Genomic DNA, 21,580 nt, shown 5'->3' on the forward strand with positions numbered 1-21,580 from the left:
TCATCTGGAGTAATGCAGAAAGCGATTAATCACTGTACTAAGTGCGACGCTATTTCAACAGTTCGTATTTTCGCGTCACAAGACCACTCCAGACACTGCCGATGGGATGTGGTGTAAATGTTAAACTACGCAATGCCCTAGTCTAGCTGTTGTTAGTCTCAGACCAGTGGTGCGAAATGATACTGAATGTTTGAGGATGGTAGGGGCAGATGTGAAAGGATTACGATATGCTTGGTGCACAGCATGGCGCTCCCCCCTTTGGTGGACACACGTGGTCGACTGGAAACTTGGCGACGAATATCATCTGCCTCACGTTCCCGTGCAATCCAACATCGGGCCATCGCCAGATCTGAATGCCCCACAACCTGGACATTGCACGATTCGATCGTCTGGAAAAATGGAGAACAACATTTAAGCCTTTTTTTTCAAATTCTACCAGGTGCTAATAACGCTGACTCACACGGTACACGGCATCTCCGCGTCCTGTACAGTGTTCAATCAACGTCTGACGAATTTCACGGCTTTTATATGTCGTACCCGACCCTGAGAAAGCTAAACATGAACAACAGTAATGCACTCTGGTGGCCGTTCTTCCTGTCACAGAGAAAAAATGTGTGTGATATCTTATGGGACTTAACTGCTAAGGTCATCAGTCCCTAAGCTTACACACTACTTAACCTAAATTATCCTAAGCACAAACACACACACCCATGCCCGAGGGAGGACTCGAACCTCCGCAGGGACCAGCCGCACAGTCCATGACTGCAGCGCCTGAGACCGCTCGGCTAATCCCGCGAGGCCCTGTCACAGAGAATTCCAGCTCTAATAATTTACATACCCTCTGATGGTGTGTACATGTACGAAGTATACTCACAACCGACCGCGTCTTCTGGACGCTTCACTATTTTGTCAGGCAATGTGTGGGCATGTCATTTTGATTTTTATAAATTATCGATGTGCATGTCGGAGAGAGAGGGAGAGAGAGAGCAAGTTCTTTTACTGTTAAGCAACTCAGAGCTGAGAGAAAGACCACCCTACTTCCCCGCATCGTGCATTAAGATATCAATTGATTAAGCTGTTTGGTTTTTATAGAAATTCTCTGTTAACATTGTACCCTTTTCAAATCATTGTGCACTTTGTTAAGCGTAGTATTCTTCAGATCAATGTTAAGTGTAAATATCACACGAAGCTTTACTCTGTCTTTTTGAATACATGCTTCATTATAAAATCGTTGTCTTGGAATTTCATTTCATTAAGTAATTACTCTCTCCATCCCACTGTCTAAAGAAGGTTTATCGTTACGCATTACCACATTTCACCATGTGGTATGCAAAAATTTGAATATTTATTTAGAAACATAAACCTAGCTTAGCCGATGCCTGCTTGCTGTTTGCTGTTGTGTTTTCGAGAAATCTTCATCAATGTTGTCAAGACGTGAATAAGTGAAATTTTTGATCACGGCCAGATAACTGCTTTACTTCAGTTGTGCAAAGTTACAGTTCAATTCAAACTAGGTTCTCTTTAGTCAAAGACTATCTCACGTGTTTGAATTGGTAACAGTTTGTAGGTGCATGGTTTTGGTAGCACGTACATTTTTATGGAGTGGGAGGTTAAGTTTTGGACTAAAGTTATACAGAAACATACATAGTGGGTAGCTTACATATGTCGACCTTTCTGCAAGCATATTTCGTTAGTTCTTTTAGTAATATGTAATCAGATAGTATTGGATTTCTCGAAAGCAAAAAATACTGCTGTTATAATGTTACTAATGTTTTACTTCTTTTAAAGGTAATTCATTCAAAATTTTGTGTTCAATTTGTGAAACATTGTGTCGTGTGACGATTATCGATTACGTTATTACGCAAATGTTTGGCATAATAGTGCAGGTTCTGCATGCATTTCATTCGTTGTTGAGTATTTGCGTGCACGATAGTACAGTTTTTTGTTTGTTTGGTCATTGCAGCAATTTTATTTTTCCAAGAAATGGTATTTCGCCGTGTTTGGCACAACAGGAAACAATATGAAAATCCGACTTAGCACATGATAACAGAGGGTGTTACAAGATAACGAGGAGGTACAGAATGAGATAAACCACCTTCAGCAATTAGCAACGACCAATAATTTACATGAGTCTACAGGAAGTTTCGCGGTTCGACAATTGTTAACCAATTTAGCTAATAATAATGAAACAGAACAAACGATGGGTAATGAATAGATGAGCAGACAAATTCTGAAGTTGAGTCCGTCGGCAATAAGTTGCCACATTCGTTTAAAGCTTAAAATGTCGCCACCCTTGCTGAAATCTTACAACTGGCAACAGACACATCAGAATCTGGTTTTGAGCCGTCTTTTGAACGAGCACAACACACATCTCCTCCAGTGAACAATTATGTAGAGGCACACTGCGCGGACCCGATAAATTTTCTGGAATCAATTCATCAGATGCGATGGTTAAAGAAACACAAGATGAAATTAGTAAGAAAATCGACAAATCATAGGAAGACAGTAGAAAATCACAGGACGATATTAGAAAATCACAGGAAATAATGAAATTTAAAATAAAAAATTAGTCAGTTTAGATTAGGGAAGAAATTAAAAAGACCATCAACCAATAACTAACAGTTTTGCAACTAGACTAAGCAACCTTGAAACAGAAAAGGAAAACAGGAAAACAAATCAGCGTAACGCCAAAGGCGAATTGTTAGCTGAAATGAACACTAGTTCCGAGTGAGATGGTCACACAGATAAAAGGACGGAGCGAACAGCTTAGCACAATGGTAAAAGAAATTCGCAAACATGTGGAAACTTTGAAATTAAATTTTGACGAACGAAAAGAATATTTAATCGAAATTAAAGAAAAAGTTGATGGCCCGACAACGAAAATGGCAAATTTTCAGCCAGTGCAGATAGAGATTCAAATGACACAACACCAGTACGATTTTCAGACGCAGCAGAATACGAGTCATTAACAAATTTTAAAGACAACCAGGAGAAAGTTAATCGGGATAATAAGAATTATAGGAACATTATGAATGAAAAACTCGAATGTGTTGAAAGAAAACTTAACCGCTAAGACAAAATAGACGGATTTGACCATCTACACTCCTGGAAATGGAAAAAAAAGAACACATTGACACCGGTGTGTCAGACCCACCATACTTGCTCCGGACACTGCGAGAGGGCTGTACAAGCAATGATCACACGCACGGCACAGCGGACACACCAGGAACCGCGGTGTTGGCCGTCGAATGGCGCTAGCTGCGCAGCATTTGTGCACCGCCGCCGTCAGTGTCAGCCAGTTTGCCGTGGCATACGGAGCTCCATCGCAGTCTTTAACACTGGTAGCATGCCGCGACTGCGTGGACGTGAACCGTATGTGCAGTTGACGGACTTTGAGCGAGGGCGTATAGTGGGCATGCGGGAGGCCGGGTGGACGTTCCGCCGAATTGCTCAACACGTGGGGCGTGAGGTCTCCACAGTACATCGATGTTGTTGCCAGTGGTCGGCGGAAGGTGCACGTGCCCGTCGACCTGGGACCGGACCGCAGCGACGCACGGATGCACGCCGAGACCGTAGGATCCTACGCAGTGCCGTAGGGGACCGCACCGCCACTTCCCAGCAAATTAGGGACACTGTTGCTCCTGGGGTATCGGCGAGGACCATTCACAACCGTCTCCATGAAGCTGGGCTACGGTGCCGCACACCGTTAGGCCGTCTTCCGCTCACGCCCCAACATCGTGCAGCCCGCCTCCAGTGGTGTCGCGACAGGCGTGAATGGAGGGACGAATGGAGACGTGAGACGTGTCGTCTTCAGCGATGAGAGTCGCTTCTGCCTTGGTGCCAATGATGGTCGTATGCGTGTTTGGCGCCGTGCAGGTGAGCGCCACAATCAGGACTGCATACGACCGAGGCACACAGGGCCAACACCCGGCATCATGGTGTGGGGAGCGATCTCCTACACTGGCCGTACACCACTGGTGATCGTCGAGGGGACACTGAATAGTGCACGGTACATCCAAACCGTCATCGAACCCATCGTTCTACCATTCCTAGACCGGCAAGGGAACTTGCTGTTCCAACAGGACAATGCACGTCCGCATGTATCCCGTGCCACCCAACGTGCTCTAGAAGGTGTAAGTCAACTACCCTGGCCAGCAAGATCTCCGGATCTGTCCCCCATTGAGCATGTTTGGGACTGGATGAAGCGTCGTCTCACGCGGTCTGCACGTCCAGCACGAACGCTGGTCCAACTGAGGCGCCAGGTGGAAATGGCATGGCAAGCCGTTCCACAGGACTACATCCAGCATCTCTACGATCGTCTCCATGGGAGAATAGCAGCCTGCATTGCTGCGAAAGGTGGATATACACTGTACTAGTGCCGACATTGTGCATGCTCTGTTGCCTGTATCTATGTGCCTGTGGTTCTGTCAGTGTGATCATGTGATGTATCTGACCCCAGGAATGTGTCAATAAAGTTTCCCCTTCCTGGGACATGAATTCACGGTGTTCTTATTTCAATTTCCAGGAGTGTATATTCATATTCAGAATCCGGCCGTGGTGGCCGTGCGGTTCTAGGCGCTGCAGTCCGGAACCAAGGGACTGCTACGGTCGCAGGTTCGAATCCTGCCTCGGGCATGGATGTGTGTGACGTCCTTAGGTTAGTTAGGTTTAAGTAGTTCTAAGTTGTAGGGGACTGATGACTTAAGATGTTAAGACCCATAGTGCTCAGAGCCATTCATATTCAGTAAACTTTGCTGACCATGCAAATCAATGGCGTCAGATACGACAATGAATCACCGACTTGCTGCAGTAGAGAACACAAATTAGAATTTAATGCGGTTCTTTAGAAAATGAACCCGCAGTAAGAATGTGCTCACTAGTAAGAGACTGTCAAACCGTAAACGATTTCTAACAAGCATTTTTGTCAACTTACTGTTCGCAGGCCACACAAGATAAGGTAAAACATAGGATTATAATGTTACGAAAATTTGAACAGTCTAACTTCTCTAGCCCAGAAAAATACTTTGAAGACATGCGACTCAGAAATCAATACTTATCAAACCCATACAGTGCGTAAAAGCTAATTCGCCCTTGTTTAACAAAGTCACCTACACATTTGAGACTCGTGATTTTGGCCAGCAGATGTAAAGATGATTTAGAAGCTTTTCAATCATTACTTCAGGAACTGGAATTGGACAGTTACAACAGCTTAACAAGAAAGCAAAATAACAATCACAACAGAAACTATGCTTCTGTACTGCGTGAAAACAGAAACCATGGGAATTCACATAACAAACACAACCACAGAAACAATTACAGGCGGGAACAGATATTGTCCGTATGGCGTACAATTCTCGCAGTTGATTAAAGGCTATTGTGATTGAAGTAATTTCCCCAGTTCGCACTATGCGTACTATGCCGAACGTCAAAGTGCCTACAGTAATGAGAACATGCGTAATCAATGAATATCATAGTCAAAATATTCATAAACAACACTGTAACATTAATAGTAAACAATTAATGCGTAATCAATGAATATCAAAATATGGTTCAAATGGCTCTGAGCACTATGGGACTTAACTTCTGAGGTCATCAGTCCCTAGAACTTAGAACTACTTAAACCTAACTAACCTAAGGACATCACACACATCCATGCCCGAGGCAGGATTCGAACCTGCGACCGTAGCGGTGGCGCGATTCCAGACTGTAGCGCCTAGAACCGCTCGGCCACCATGGCCGGCAATGAATATCACAACAGTCTAAATATTCATAAACAACACTGTAACTTTGATAGTAAACAAATAAATTCTCACAGGCACAGTGTAGTTAGATCAAATCCGCAACTGAAATGATGACAACAACAATTACGCAAACAGCAATCCACATAGTCAAAATACCGAAAACATTGCATTATCATGCACGCATGTGTACAAAGGCTATCGAAATTAATAAATTTTAACAGAAAAGTGGAAGGTGTTAAATAAGCTAAAATTTGAATGTCAACGTTGCAACGTAGGAATTACTGTCGATTACTTTCAATCGAGAATATTGGCATTACCAGATATAATCCCGTAGCCGACATCACGCGACGGACTGTGGTGCCCACTACACTGCCTGTATATTCGGCGCTCCCTCGAGTTCTGGTTGCATTTCGCCACTTTACCTCTGAAGATGTCTCCGGCTGTCGGAGAAGAAACGTTAGGAGAAAGATTTATACAATGACCACAGCCTACTCACCCTGAAGTTCTAAATGATGACAGTGCCGGCCGTAAAATCTTGCTCTGTGTGATTAGTTGTGTACTATTTGAACATTTTACCATGTTAAGTTATATTTTCACCAGTGATTGGTAGAACAACTTAATACTTACACTGATGAGCCAAAACATTATAGCTTTTTTGTCCGTCTTTGGAACGAAATACATCAGAGATTCTTCGTATCACGAATCCGACAGTTTGTGGAGATATGTGGCATTACCAGTCCATTCACGGGTTATGTAATTCGCGCAAAGAACGGTCAGCTGATCTGCGTACGCGGTGATACGCCGAATAGCGGCACAGATGGGCTCCATAACAGACGAATCTGGTCACCGAGACATCACTATAATGCTTCTCTAGCCACTGTAGCACGTTCCGGCTCTGAGACACGGACAATTACACTGCTGAAAGGTGACATCGCCGTCGGGAAAGACATCAGGCATGGAGGCATGTGGGTGGTCTGCAGATGATAGTCTTCGTCTATTACCATGTCCCACGCATGTGCAAGAGAATGTCTCCCATAACATAATACTGCTCCCACCAGCCTGGGATTTGAGCCGTCGTTCACCTCGATGACGTAGTTTGTGGAGACGACCGTCGACCTAGGGTACATAAAATGCGATACACCCGAAGAGCCTACACATCAATGGTCCCGTGCTCACCGCAACCGTAATTGACGATGTCGCTGCGTCAACAAGTGAATGCATAGCGGTTATCTGCTACGGAGATCCATGTTCAACAATGTACACTGAACGGGTCCTCGGAAACACATTTGCGAGCACCAGCACTGTGCTCTTTCGGCAGAGATGCCACAGAGCACCAACTATTCTACTTTGTCGAGCAGAAGAGTCTCCGAACCCCGCGTTCTGTAGCGTGCAACCGTTTAGCGCCTAGTGGTAGTTTCACTGTCTTTCTACCTATTCCTGTAGATGCTCACAGCAGTAGCACGTGATCACTTGACCAGCTTCTACGCTTTCGAGATACTCGTTCACAGCCTCTGCGTTATAACAATCTGCCTTTTGTCAAAATCGCTTATCTCAGTTGATTTCCCCATTTGCAGCCCATATCTTGGCTAGGGTAGCCCCCAGACATGTTCTCCGCTTACACACTTTGTTACGTCGTCACGTGCCCGCTACGCCATCAGGCAGCATCCAACGTGGCGGTGGGCAGTGGTCACAGTGTTTTGGCTAATCAGTGTATAAATAAAAAGTACAAAAATGTGAATGTTCCTGCTACATTAGTTTATTTGGTGTACTGTTCTGTCCAATTGTATCCTCATTCACAGCTCCATCCTACAAGCCGGCAAGCAAATTGCACGCTTTAATTAAAAGTAAGACAGAATTCAAACCAAGATATGGTATTTCACAGTGCAGTTATTAAAGAAAATGAAAGATTTACCAATCCCACTCAGTATTATATTAATCTTTTGATGTTTGTAGTTTATTTTACAATAAGACAGTAAGGGAATACGTTGGTATTTTGATAAAGCTTGTAACACGTCCTCTTATATTATTATGTTTTGCTATTGTTGTTGTTAGAAAAATCTTTATTCAGTCGGTCGTCGAATTTTTGAAATAAAAGTTACTGTGGGTGTCGCGTAATAAATATCTCGCTTGAAGCGCTGTTGCGACACAGGCAAAGATCAATTTTGGAAACTGAGCCACTGAATAATACAAATAATTTTATTAAAGAATATAGCCGGCTGACTACATCAAATAAGAGCGCACGTACATTCGCGAATGAGTGGTCAAAAAAAGGAAAAAAAAAAGAAAAGCGTTAATACTATGTAGGAAATGTAGTTACGCTTGTACACACTCAAATGTATGCAACATTATGAACGGGATAGAGGCACGTACATTTTGAGTGTAATCATCCGCCGTGGCCTGGATAAAAAGAATTACAGTTAAATGCATTTATTCTTCTTAGAACGTAAATGTGTGGACTTCGAAATTAAATGAAAAGAAAGACTGCAGGTTCTGAATGTCGCGGCAAATATATTGAAATTGACGGTAGCGGCCACGAAAAGAAAAAAATGAACACATTCACGTACCTCTATTGTTGAGCAGCGTCGCCGTGAAGATCGTCGCCGTGAAGATCGTCGCCTCCATCTAAATTCTCTGCATAAAATTAAAATGATAGTAATAATTTTCCAGAATATCAGGAGCTGGGACGAAATCGCTCTGCTTCAAAATCACTTTCATTATTTAACCCAATGTTATCAGTAAGAAATGGCACAACACTTCTTAACACTAGGACAGCATAACAGTGAAAGGTAACTTGTTCTAAAACTAATAAACGAAGAGCGTAAAGCTTCTTTTGTTCAGCAAATGCTTTACGCTTTCATCTCTGGTAGTTGAACTAGTGTCTACATATTCATAAAAATTTTTTATATAATTCCTTTACAAGCTGATGTTGAGATCTGACGTTAATTTTCTGGAAGTTGATTGCTTGTGACTGACCGCTCAGACATCCTTAACACAAAACAGTTTCTACCTATAAGAGTCTACAAGCATCTTTACAAGCATATAAATAGGTCAGCTATTGGGACACTTCTTAATCCACTCATAACAGACGATTTCATGGACGGTAGGCTTTCTCGATCTGAATATGATATAAGAACATAAATACATTGTTTCAAAACGTCCAGAAAAACTGCACTGCAGCAATATGTGAAGTAATAGCTGTTGCTGTCGACACACTGTTTCAAACAAAGATGTTGCTTTCCACTCAGTGGCGCACACCATATTACAATGGCCAGCTATATATATAGAATATAACAAATTAAGACACTGAATGTATAGTTGAATTATTTTAAATAGCTTTACATTACAAAGTTATAAAGTGATGGAAGAACCCTAGGTACTTGGCTAAGTCTGAAGACAATCACGTGGTAGTTGCATGAGCTCGTTGTCCTTTAACTTTCCCCTTGTGAGTGGGTACCGGAGCATCCCTTTGCAGGAACCAGCAATAATCTGAAAACTTTGCTTCATTCCAGTGGTCCTGATATCTCTGTTCGATTACAGTAATTTTATGATGGGAGCTTTCATCTTTTTCATCACTTACTGCTCCACATGAACGAGGTAAAAAGTTTTGGCGGCAGTGGAGAAAATGCGCTTTAAGGGAGATGTCGCATCCGAGTTAACGATTTTTGTACCTTAAAAATCCACGAGTAACTGCCTTGAAGGCTTCCCAAGCTTCCTTTTCTTTCCCCTCCAAAACTCGATCAAACGCAAGGTCCGTTACAAGTTGACGAATTTGAGCCCCAACAGAAATGTCTTCCTTACCTTTGCATTACTTAAAGTAGGAAATTTGCCTCTTAAGCCCTTAAAGGCTTGCCCGTCTTGGTTCATTGCTTTGACAAAATTTTGCTCCAACCCTAGTTTCACACGTCGGCGAGAAAGCACAACTTCTTTAGGGTCCACAAAAAGCTCAGCAACGACATTTTTCTGGCTAGGGTTAAGATTTCTTGCAGGTCAGTGTGCTTGAATATAATGTGATTTTCTGTCCCTGCAGTCCCGCACACAGTAACTGATGTAGCCTAATTACATTCCTAAGAGAGTAGCGATGACTTTAGATCGCCACATCTTTTCCATTTGTATTCAGCATATTTGATCAAGTCGAAGGGGGCTTTCATGTCTGTGTAGGTCTCCTAAATGTGAATTTCTAAACATTCTGCGTGGTTTCTGTTTGTTCTATATCGTGTCTCCCTACCACTTTTGCGCAACGACGCTCTGAGGGTGTTTTTTAGGGAATTGAATAGTTTGAACCTGGGACCTGTTGCTGGTAAGGAGACGCCAGACCACACATGACATGTAGAATTCAGAAGAGTTCAGTGAGACTAGCGATGATATAACCAAATACTTAATGATTTCTGCGTCAGCTCCACTGCACTCCCTGTAAAAGAATCTTAATACTAACTAAATTTAGTGGAAGGGGTTCAAGGCTTTCCTATTTTTAGTTAGCTGGTAAAATAACGTCGAAAAAGCAGTTAAGTTTACCATTGGAAATTTTATTCTACTCACAAAACATCGTTTATAAATTGCACTATTGATAAAAGGAAATGTTTTAATACAGGATGGTAAAAACCAACTGTGTTCAACAAAAATGTAAACGAATATTCCCTGAATGGGTTTCCAAGTTCTACAATGGATCGAAGGATGACCTATGCCATATCACATCTATAATCTAGGTTTAAATTAAGTTTCACAAAAGAGAAAACTATCAAAATGGTCTACAGTGACCCTCAATTATCTTTAATTACTCATCTAACTTGTCGTAAACTACAGTGGCTGATGTGGCTTCTCAATAACTATATAACAGAAAAATCATCGCGTTTCAGATTTTTACTTCAAGTGGCAAATGTGAACACCATGAGCTTTAATCGACGATCGACACTAGTATTACGCAAAAAGGGGTTGTAACAGATGAGACTTCTGCAGTTCTGAGTGAAGCCTTATGCGCTCAAAAATGCGGCATCGCGTGCGTTCATTACCTTGTCGGTGTTCGTCAGGGGGCGGCGGCCGGCGCAGCTCCATACAGCTCGCCCTCTCGGAAGCTACTCCCTCCTAACTTCTACTTACTATAATTTACCGAAGTTGGTTAAAAAACCTATCTGGCTGTGTTTTCATCTGACCAATCAGGGTCTCAATGTTAACCTTAAGCTCTGCCTGCAAAAATTCTGTCTATCCAATGCGAAACGTTATACTTTTCGTGGTGGGGCAATGTTTTTAAAGTTTGCAACGTAACAGAGAAGCGAAACAGTCTCACGCTAAAACTTGCAGCTGGTGTGGTCCTTTTAGCGTTATCGTAAGATCTATACTGTTCTTCTGGAGGGCTCTATCTTTTGACATGGGCTGGGGGGTGGTCCTAATGTAACAGAGAAGCGAAAAAGTCTCACGCTAAAACTTGCGGGTGGTGTAGCCCTTTTTGTGTTATCGTAAGATCGATACTGTTCTTCTGGAGGGCTCTAGCTTTTAACATGGGCTGGGGGTGGTCCTAACGTGACAGAGACGCGAAAAAGTCTCACGCTAAAACTTGCGGGTGGTGTGGTCCTAGCAGTTGGCTGGCGACATGGGTGTCCATCCGTCGTAGGGCCTTCCAGCTTAACATGGTTCTGCTCTCGGCTTCTGTTCTCGTTTCTCCCCTCGGAACTGCGTCTGTCTCACAGTGGGAAGGTATGACATGCATTTAGGCATTCTTGTGTTAGTCTGTGGTATTCCATTTGCTCACTCATTACTCGTATTACTGTTTTTAATTTAATGTCACGATTTATTCGGAGCTATGTGACATACTACTGGATTTGCTTATCATGTCAGGGTTTTCATGGAAGGTGTTGGATTTGCCTGACACCTTACAAATTGCATGGCCAACAGGAACAGGACGAAGGCGGTTGCCAGTATGAAGTAATACACCTTTCATACTTAGCTTCGAGCGATCTATGAATAGCTTGATCTTGGTTCAAGTTCAAAGATTTCATCAAACTATGAATAGTGCAGCAAATATCAAGAATTTTTTTCTTCTCAAAATAAGGAAGTAGAGTCCTCTGACGTTGCCTGTAATTCGAGAACCTGGCATCATGTCGGAGAAGACACCATTGCTGTAAACGTGGTCCCAAAAGTTCTGCTATCTTTGACAAACCAAGGTGTCGAATAAGGTCACTGAGTTCCGACTGATTCAGTTGTTGTTGTTGTTGTTGTCTTCAGTCCTGAGACTGGTTTGATGCAGCTCTCCATGCTACTCTATCCTGTGCAAGCTTCTTCATCTCCCAGTACCTACTGCAACCTACATCCTTCTGAATCTGCTTAGTGTATTCATCTCTTGGTCTCCCCCTACGATTTTTACCCTCCACGCTGCCCTCCAATACTAAACTGGTGATCCCTTGATGCCTCAGAACATGTCCTACCAACCGATCCCTTCTTCTGGTCAAGTTGTGCCACAAACTTCTCTTCTCCCCAATCCTATTCAATACTTCCTCATTAGTTATGTGATCTACCCATCTAATCTTCAGCATTCTTCTGTAGCACCACATTTCAAAAGCTTCTATTCTCTTCTTGTCCAAACTATTTACCGTCCATGTTTCACTTCCATACATGGCTACACTCCATACAAATACTTTCAGAAATGACTTCCTGACACTTAAATCTATACTCGATGTTAACAAATTTCTCTTCTTCAGAAACGCTTTCCTTGCCATTGCCAGTCTACATTTTATATCCTCTCTACTTCGACCATCATCAGTTATTTGGCTCCCCAAATAACAAAACTCCTTTACTACTTTAAGTGTCTCATTTCCTAATCTAATACCCTCAGCATCACCCGACTTAATTCGACTACATTCCATTATCCTTGTTTTGCTTTTGTTGATGTTCATCTTATATCCTCCCTTCAAGACACCATCCATTCCGTTCAACTGCTCTTCCAAGTCCTTTGCTGTCTCTGACAGAATTACAATGTCATCGGCGAATCTCAAAGTTTTTATTTCTTCTCCATGGATTTTAATACCTACTCCGAATTTTTCTTTTGTTTCCTTTACTGCTTGCTCAATATACAGATTGAATAACATTGGGGAGAGGCTACAACCCTGTCTCACTCCCTTCCCAACCGCTGCTTCCCTCTCATGCCCCTCGACTCTTATAACTGCCATCTGGTTTCTGTACAAATTGTAAATAGCCTTTCGCTCCCTGTATTTTACCCCTGCAACCTTTAGAATTTGAAAGAGAGTATTCCAGTCAACATTGTCAAAAGCTTTCTCTAAGTCTACAAATGCTAGAAACGTAGGTTTGCCTTTCCTTAATCTTTCTTCTAAGATAAGTCGTAAGGTCAGTATTGCCTCACGTGTTCCAGTATTTCTACGGAATCCAAACTGATCTTCCCCGAGGTCGGCTTCTACTAGTTTTTCCATTCGTCTGTAAAGAATTCGTGTTAGTATTTTGCAGCTGTGGCTTATTAAACTGATTGTTCGGTAATTTTCACATCTGTCAACACCTGCTTTCTTTGGGATTGGAATTATTATATTCTTCTTGAAGTCTGAGGGTATTTCGCCTGTTTCATACATCTTGCTCACCAGATGGTAGAGTTTTGTCAGGACTGGCTCTCCCAAGGCCGTCAGTAGTTCTACTGGAATGTTGTCTACTCCGGGGCCTTGTTTCGACTCAGGTCTTTCAGTGCTCTGTCAAACTCTTCAGTAGGTTCGGTTTATTACCTCTTTTTGCTCTGAAACTGGGTCGGGGTATGCGAAAAGCTCCTTACGTTCTTCCTCCGTACAGTCTTCGTCTTCTGTTTTCACCTAAAAGTCTGGGGGTGGAGTAGGAAACGGTAAAGTATCTGAGTGTGGAATACGTCGAATAGGATACGGGAGATTCGGGTACTGCACATCTCTTCTTTCATTGACAATCCTGCCTTTGTTGGTGGAGTCAAGCAGAAATCGCAGTCTTCCACACTGGTATCCAAAATTAAAGCATAAAACCGCTATTTCCCCGTGTTGTGTTTAATTCACGGTATAATCATATAAAATGTCAAATGATTCAAATGGCTCTACGCACTACGAGACTTAACATCTGAGGTCATCAGTCCCCTAGACTTAGAACTACTTAAACGTAACTAACCTAAGGACATCACACACATCCATGCCCGTGGCAGGATTCGAAAAAAATGGTTCAAATGGCTCTGAGCACTATGGGACTCAACTGCTGTGGCCATAAGTCCCCTAGAACTTAGAACTACTTAAACCTAACTAACCTAAGGACAGCACACAACACCCAGCCATCACGAGGCAGAGAAAATCCCAGACCCCGCCGGGAATCGAACCCGGGAGCAGGATTCGAACCTGCGACCGTAGCAGCAGCGCGGTTCCGGACAGAAGCGCCTAGAACCGCTCGGCCACAGCAGCTGGCCAAGATGTCAACAGATGTCCCTACAAAAGTGTTCTGCACGGAAGATGGCATTCAGTCAATTAACAACAACGTCAACGATGGCGTCAGGCCACCTATCAAACGGGGTAGTGTTTGTCAGGTAGCCCCACATCCACAATCGCTGTATACACACACACAGACGGTGCGGTACGGCACAAAAAAGACGTCTACCAGATTCTATGAAGTGGAGGGCTTTAAGAAGAATGGAAGCAGGACAGTCGCAAACTGATGTGACCCGATGACTTAATGTGAATCGTTCTGCTGTCCTGGATGTGGCGGCAGTTTATAGTGACCGAAACAGTGTCCCGAAGACGAGGACAGGGCCGACCACGTGTGATATCAAAAGGAGAGGACCGTTATTTGTCCATAAGGGCACGACGGTACCGCCTTAGTACTGCACGGCAACTGGCGTCTGACCCTGCAGCACCCACTGGCCGCGTTATATCGAGACAAACTGCGTACGAAAGGTTTCGGCAGAGTAGCCTTTATTATCGGAGAGCTATTTTTTGTGTACCGCTGATGCATTATCACAGAAGGGAACGTCTAGAGTGGAGTCGTCAATGTGACACCTGAACGGCCGAGTAGTGTGTCAATGTTCTTTTCGCAAATGAGTCCCCATTTGGTATGAAGAATGGTTCTCGACGCATACGCATGTGTAAAGAACGTGGAACATGATTTATGAATCCAAATATTGTGGGAAGAGTCCTATATCGAGGAGAATCCTTATTTGTTTGGGCAGGGATTATGTTGATCACTCGGATACCTCTTCATGAAATTGTACGAGGTGCATTCAAGTTCTAAGGCCTCCGATTTTTTTTCTCCAGACTGGAAAGAGATAGAAACATGCGCATTGTCTTAAAATGAGGCCGCATTCATTGTCAATACGTCCCAGAGATGGCAGCACCGTACAGCAGATGGAATTTTACCGCCAGCGGCAAGAATGAGAACTGTTTTAAATACTTAAAATGGCGACGTTTTCCTTACTTGAACAGCGTGCAATCATTCGTTTTCTGAATTTGCGTGGTGTGAAACCAATTGAAATTCATCGACAGTTGAAGGAGACATGTGGTGATGGAGTTATGGATGTGTCGAAAGTGCGTTCGTGGGTGCGACAGTTTAATGAAGGCACAACATCGTGTGACAACAAACTGAAACAACCTCGGGCTCGCACAAGCCGGTCTGACGACATGATCGAGAAAGTGGAGAGAATTGTTTTGGGCGATCGCCGAAAGACTGTTGAACAGATCGCCTCCAGAGTTGGCATTTCTGTGGGTTCTGTGCACACAATCCTGCATGACGACCTGAAAATGCGAAAAGTGTCATCCAGGTGGGTGCCACGAATGCTGACGGACGACCACATGGCTGCCCGTGTGGCATGTTGCCAAGCAATGTTGACGCGCAACGACAGCATGAATGGGACTTTCTTTTCGTCGGTTGTGACAATGGATGAGACGTGGATGCCATTTTTCAATCCAGAAACAAAGCGCCAGTCAGCTCAATGGAAGCACACAGATTCACCGCCACCAAAAAAATTTCGGGTAACCGCCAGTGCTGAAAAAATGATGGTGTCCATGTTCTGGGACAGCGAGGGCGTAATCCTTACCCATTGCGTTCCAAAGGGCACTACGGTAACAGGTGCATCCTACGAAAATGTTTTGAAGAACAAATTCCTTCCTGCACTGCAACAAAAACGTCCGGGAAAGGCTGCGCGTGTGCTGTTTCACCAACACAACGCACCCGCTCATCGAGCTAACGTTACGCAACAGTTTCTTCGTGATAACAACTTTGAAGTGATTCCTCATGCTCCCTACTCACCTGACCTGGCTCCTAGTGACTTTTGGCTTTTTCCAACAATGAAAGACACTCTCCGTGGCTGCACATTCACCAGCCGTGCTGCTATTGCCTCAGCGATTTTCCAGTGGTCAAAACAGACTCCTAAAATAGCCTTCGCCGCTGCCATGGAATCATGGAGTCAGCGTTGTGAAAAATGTTTACGTCTGCAGGGCGATTACGTCGAGAAGTAACGCCAGTTTCATCGATTTCGGGTGAGTAGTTAATTAGAAAAAAAAATCGGAGGCCTTAGAACTTGAATGCACCTCGTATAGGTGAATCGGCAATGTTTAACTGCTGTCAGGTATCGCGACGTGATCTTCGGACCTCATGGGCGGTCGTTGCGAGGTGGTGTGGGGCCAGACTTTGTATTGATGGACGATAATGCTCGACCTCATAGAGCACAGGTGGTTGAGGTTTTTTGGAAACGGAAGATACTGCATGCATGGCGTGGCCTGCTCGCTCTCTTGAGTGAATCCCATAGAGCATGTCTGAGATGTGCTGAAGAGACAGGTTGCATCACGTCAGCGTCCACCAACCACTCTCCAAGACGTGCCATCAGCTGTGCAGGAAGAACGGGCGTTATTACCTCAACACGAGACTGATGACATCACTCACAGCATGCTCCGTGGTCGTCGGGCCTGTATTGCTGCCAGAGATGGTAACATCCCATGCTGAACACATTAACCAGTTGTCGGAATGTGCGTGGAAATCCGTTAAGTTGGAAGTCGCTAAGAACGTTTTCGTCTACCGTTATGCATGTTGCATTTGTTTACGTTCCGTTTTCTTTACATTATTGCTACATCACTATCACCTGTTTACACTGTTTTGTGGCAAAATAAACGCAACCTTGCAACATTTCCGTTTCTTGCTTTAATTTAGCACATCAGTGTATATGGCTTGTAGGCTCTCGCTAAACCATAAATACAGCGAAGGCCATACACCGTTTTCCATTTTCCAGTCATTCTCATAGTACAACAGAACAAGGGTTGCAACATACACGGGGAGCCCACGACTTATCCTCGTCCTCCTCCTCATTTCTGGGATGAAAACGTTACTTCACCACAAATGAAACAAAAGTCATTCAGTGAATTTACAAATCTTCGTGGCACTGGAATTTTAATAAAGTTTACCCATTAAAATACTCAGAACACCAGAAATCTTGCACTAATTACAAAGAAAACAATATTAAACTTCCACTCATAGCGACAACATATGTGTTTATAACCTGCATACAGCTGGAGAGCATTGTGTTTTGTTAGTTGACAGGTGTGTCAGCGTCAAAAATAAAATTTTCCCCAAAGAGAAGGAAAATGTAGACTAAATAAATGTCTTGTTACTTTATCGCCAAAACAAGAGCTAACTGGTAATTTTTATGGATACTTATGAATTCAGTACATGGAAATACATAAGACTCAGCTGTTTTTGAGCCCGAAACATTTTCTTTAGTAGCCAGTGTTATCTGTTCCAGTGTCCAAAGAAGACTGCCTCGCAGGTTAAAACACCAAAACAATTGTCGCCCTCACATACAAGTGTAGCCAAGTCGTGAGTGACCACATCGTACTCTGGAAACCAAAGGCTGTAACTTACATTCCTATTCTAGGCGCTCTGCACTTTTCCCTCCAGTATATGTAGAAATCTGTACTGTCCTACAGCTAGGACAGATGTCATAGTATATAATCAGAGCATTGAAATCGTGTGATTATGACACGTCATACTACGTGAGAAGCACGACAGATCGTTACATTTTTAACAGTGAAGGTAAGATCCAATTAAAAGACATCAGCGGAGCTAAAAAAATCATTGTCTTCTCTGTAAAAATATTTATTTTGGTAATCAGGTTGAGACATAGCAACTAGAGTGGCTGAACGTAGCTGGAGGTTGCAGATTTCTGAGACTATGTTTGTTAATCTTGCACTAAGTGAATGTTAGAGCTTCTAGCCGCAGACTCCTCAACTTAGGAACTTAGGAAACAAAGGGTGAAAACTGACTCAGTCGGAAATCTTGGTCAGCGACAAACATCTGACCACAGACTTCGTTTCAAAAAATGTGTGTGAAATCTTATGGGACTTAACTGCTAAGGTCATCAGTCCCTAAGCTTACACACTACTTAACCTAAATTATCCTAAGGACAAACACACACACCTATGCCCGAGGAAGGACTCGAACCTCCGCCGGGACCATCCGCACAGCCCATGACTGCAGCGCCTTGAACGCTCGGCTAATCCCGCGCGGCAGACTTCGTTTAACATTAAATGATGGAACTTCAGTAAGGGCTCGTATTTCTTCAGTTCTTCCAACACATTCTGTCCCAGTCTATTTACCCATTTTTCTTTGTATTTATTTTGATTGGTGTGATGAAGTTTATCCCAAACTGTTACACCTTATATTATATGTACACCATCCTAACAGTAACTTTTAATTCTTCGTACTTACTGATACACAATTTATTTCGATTTGTCTTATATATTTCCAATTAGTTACGGTTGTCAAAGATATTTTACGCTCCGTTTCTTAGTAAAGTTGCATATGTAATATCGTTTCAATTTATTATCCAATTCTCTAGAGCACTTATCTTGTGTTTGTTTTCTTTTCTTTATTATTACGTTAACAAAATTGGCAGTTTAACATTTGGTAGTACAGTTACAAATTTAGATTCCGATGTAGCACGACTTTTTTTGCTGGTGTTGTTCTCCTAGCCTATCCTTTCATCTTATGCTCGAGAGTTCATACAGACACAAACACACATTCTTGCTTCACGTCTTTCTGGTATGATCACTTCAAGTTTATTAACAGTTTAGAGTCAAATTTTCAACTATGTTACAGTTGCACTGTTAGAGATGACGTTTACTCTGACTCTCTCACATTCCATCAGTAACATATTTTTCAAAGTGTTCGCCGGCACTAAATCCTGCATGATGACGACAGTCAGTTATAGTTTTATGATAGCTTTACAAGCCAAAAACCGATCAACTAAATAAGTTGATACTGTAGGACATCCACAATTTTGCATCATCATTTACAGAAAAGAAATATGTACTAACGAACAGAGGCGGATGAATCAGTTTACATAAAGTTTTTTAGTTGCAAGATTTCATAGCTTTGGCTAAATTGTTAGATAACTTTTATAGGTACAACAGTACACCAGTTATTGTCAGCTATGCATGTTACTGCAAAGGGGGCACGTATTTAGGGCAAGATGTCACATCTTTCTGTCTTCTATGGTTAACCAACAGCTTAGCCGAAACTCTAGAATACTGCAGTTGCACAATGCAACTCAATAATATGAGTTGTAAATTGTAAATTTTCTTGATTCGCCCACTTACTTTTGTTAAGCTGTGTGTGACAGAATTTATTTAATTTTTCTCATTTAATTCGAATTACGACTCGCCAGAAAACTCGGAATATGGTAAGTGAATCTGAGCCATTACTGCATATAGCTTGGTAATCTGAGTTTTTCTTAAGTTTCAAATGAAGATGTCCGGGATGCACCGAAGCGTTTAATGAGCCCAATCGAAATTAGTGAGAGCGGAAACTCATTGCTTAAATGTAGCATAATTATCTTAACACTGAGCGAGGGAAAGTACATTGGGAAATGGCGACAGAAAACGGGTCTGGGAGGCTGATAGCCCACTACATTTGCATTTATAAGCTTAATCGTACTGGTTAGAAATTTCATTCAATAATGGCGTTTTCCCCCAGAGATTCGCCTTGCAGCCGATCGTCTTTTAATAGCATAATGACTTGAAACTCCAGTAAGAAATTACTATATTGACTCTCGTTGCTTATAACGTAGATAATTGCGAATGTTATTATATAGTTATTTATCACCAGAACAGATGAGCAGAGGTACCAAACGTCTGTGTTTTCGAATATTTAGACGTAGACTGTGAAATGAGATGATGTAAAACAACAATATGGGAATTTTGAGTTCTGTTTGATGGAAAACACTCACAATTCGTGTATTGTTTTTTTTTTTACGCAAACACGGACCAAATGGAAAAGTTCGAAGATAAAGTTATGATATAAAACATATAGCATATTCATCGATGCGCTGCTTACACATTTCGACGTGTAAAATACGGCTGGGCTGAAAAAAAATTTTAAAGACGTTTTCCTTGAATCTCATCATCTCTTTTACTGTTTGATGCAACAAGCAAATTAATTGAACGAGTGTTCCATTTTTACTCTGTTCACTGGAATAGCGTATGTTTGTTTGTGTGTCTGAGTGTGCGTGCGGGACAGTGAACGAATTGCACAGGGTGCTACGACTTTAAATGACAAGAGGATGGACGTGCTACATTCATTTGATTTCGGGTTTATTGATGCAGTCAGGAACTGGTTGAATTCGACTACAAAGATCTTCATCCGAATTCTTTGTAGAAGTCGATTTGATGAACACAGTGAATTGATAGAATTCATCGTCTTCAGTGGCCTCTCACATTCGAGTGACTTTGATTATACTAATAAGTGGAAAAAGACTTCATACACTGTGATGCCTGGTCGCGATTCCGCTTCCGCGTCGACATTGATGACTGTTTTGCATGTAGCCTGACTGAGAGTGGCACAGCACGAGAACAATTTTCTCACTTTAACAGTTACGGCTAATTTCACTACAGTACAAAATGCAGAAGGATTTCCAAACCGTAATCCAGTTATCGAATAGTGTGCTCTTTAAATTACGCTCCAACGACCACTCTCAAGTGATATTCTGAACCTACGCATTCAAGTGTAAGCAAGCCGAATAAAAAATTGACCACCTCCAGAAGAGACATCTCGCTAACACTATTAACACTGCCTGCAGACTTGATAATGGCCTCCACTCAGGTAGGAGAAGAGTCCACAAGTTTCTTGAGGTGTGCCACACCCAGCCCAAGATACTCATTCGTGATTGGGTTCCGTAGAGATAAAGAAGTGCGACGATGTTAATAACAACAGTGTTGTTGTCATTAAAGTGCAGCTTCTCATGGATGTCTAAAGTGGGGTGTAATTCCAGAATGAGATTTTCACTCTGCAGCGGAGTGTGCGCTGATGTGAAACTTCCTGGCAGATTAAAACTGTGTGCCTGACCGAGACTCGAACTCGAGACCTTTGCCTTTCGCGGGCAAAGCTGTGAGTACCGGGCGTGAGTCGTGCTTCGGTAGCTCAGTTGGTAGAGCACTTGCCCGCGAAAGGCAAAGGTCCCGAGTTCGAGTCTCGGTCGGGACACAGTTTTAATCTGCCAGGAAGTTTCATATCAGCGCACACTCCGCTGCAGAGTGAAAATCTCATTCCGGAATCATCCCCCAGGCTGTGGCTAAGCCATGTCTCCGCAATATCCTTTCTTTCAGGAGTGCTAGTTCTGCAAGGTTCGCAGGAGAGCTTCTGTAAAGTTTGGAAGGTAGGAGACGAGGTCCTGGCAGAAGTAAAGCTGTGAGTACCGGGCGTGAGTCGTGCTTCGGTAGCTCAGTTGGTAGATCACTTGTCCGCGAAAGGCAAAGGTCCCGAGTTCGAGTTTCGGTCGGGCACACAGTTTTAATCTGGGTTGTAATTATCGTATGGGTGCGAAACTTGATAGATATACTGATTCGTTAGTGCACAATCGA

General features: G+C 42.8%; 1 non-coding gene across 1 annotated transcript; it reads left to right on the forward strand.

Annotated features, from left to right (window-relative positions):
* Positions 1 to 21,129: 21,129 nt before the first annotated feature.
* Positions 21,130 to 21,203, forward strand: Trnas-cga (transfer RNA serine (anticodon CGA)). Its single transcript has one exon. It is a non-coding gene; the product is annotated as a tRNA-Ser (tRNA).
* The last annotated feature ends 377 nt before the right edge of the window (positions 21,204 to 21,580 follow it).

The sequence above is a fragment of the Schistocerca cancellata genome, chromosome 8 (assembly GCF_023864275.1).
Source record: "Schistocerca cancellata isolate TAMUIC-IGC-003103 chromosome 8, iqSchCanc2.1, whole genome shotgun sequence".
Classification (NCBI taxonomy): domain Eukaryota; kingdom Metazoa; phylum Arthropoda; class Insecta; order Orthoptera; family Acrididae; genus Schistocerca; species Schistocerca cancellata.